Genomic DNA, 1,217 nt, shown 5'->3' on the forward strand with positions numbered 1-1,217 from the left:
TGCGCCAGGCGCGTCGCAGCGTAACAGTGTTTCGTGAGATATCGCGAAGCCTGTTACGCGAGACGTGGTCTGGCGTACATATAGCTAGTGATACAAAACGACCCTGAAAATCCCAGGTCGCTCGCTCAATTCGTTTTCGAGTTTTCGTGCGGACAGATACACAGACAGACACACAGACACACAGACAGACATAAAAAGTTTTTTCCGACCAGACGGAGTAATAGGTTTCGCTAATCGCTCGGCCAATTAAGTCAGGACCACTTACAAGGTAGATGTACGCCAGACCACGTCTCGCGTAACAGGCTTCGCGATATCTCACGAAACACTGTTCCGCTGCGACGCGCCTGGCATACATCTACCTTGGCCTGCGGCGCTGACACCCGAGTCGGGTAGAGCAAAAATGTACTCAAAGATTCGGGCCTCCGGCCCGTCAACCCCGTCACTTAGACTAAGCATGCATGGTTTTACAATTTTTTCGCTTATTTTCGTCATAAATACCCTCTAGCGTCTAAATGGTTGGAGCTAGAGCAAAACGGACAAAATTTTCGCCCAGCGGGCTCTACTGTGATGAGTTACCCCCTAGGAAACCAAAAAAAATAAATTTAACAAGCAGGCCCGCCCTTCCGCCAAACGAAGTTGCCAGCTTCGCTTCGCTGCGCCGGCAACTCCGTTCGCCAGGGGCCGGGCCTGCTTGGCCTGCCAGCGGCGATGGTCGGGCCTGCGGCCCGACCATTCCTGTCACGCGATTTGGTGAAGAACATAATCAAATGATGTAACGGGCCTTCGGCCGGCAAAGCTCGTTGCCCTTAAAATTTTCCCCGTAGACACGAGAAAGGGATGTAACGGTGAAGCACCGCGACTACAACCCACCCTTCTGCTTAGAAAACGTTTTTTGAGGTTGGGGGAGGGAGTTTCTTTCCTCTTTTGCGGTTTTGGGCCTTCTTCTACAATTTATTGTTCACTACAGCAATTTTAAGCTTATTTTCGTCAAAAAAGACCCTCCAGCGCCTAAACGGTTAGAGATAAAGCCAAACGGACGAAATTTTCGCCCACAGGGCTCTACTATGACAAGCTACCCCTAAGGAAACAATCCAATATTTTCGGAAATTAATAAATTTATTTTTGGACCACTTTTATGAGAGAAACTCCCTTTCGCGCCCAAACGGTAAAAGATAGAGCAAAACGGACTAAATTTTCGCCCGAAGGGCTCTACTTTC

The sequence above is a fragment of the Frankliniella occidentalis genome, unplaced genomic scaffold (genome assembly GCF_000697945.3).
Source record: "Frankliniella occidentalis isolate FOCC.00 unplaced genomic scaffold, Focc_3.1 Scaffold439, whole genome shotgun sequence".
In the NCBI taxonomy this organism is placed as follows: Eukaryota; Metazoa; Arthropoda; class Insecta; order Thysanoptera; family Thripidae; genus Frankliniella; species Frankliniella occidentalis.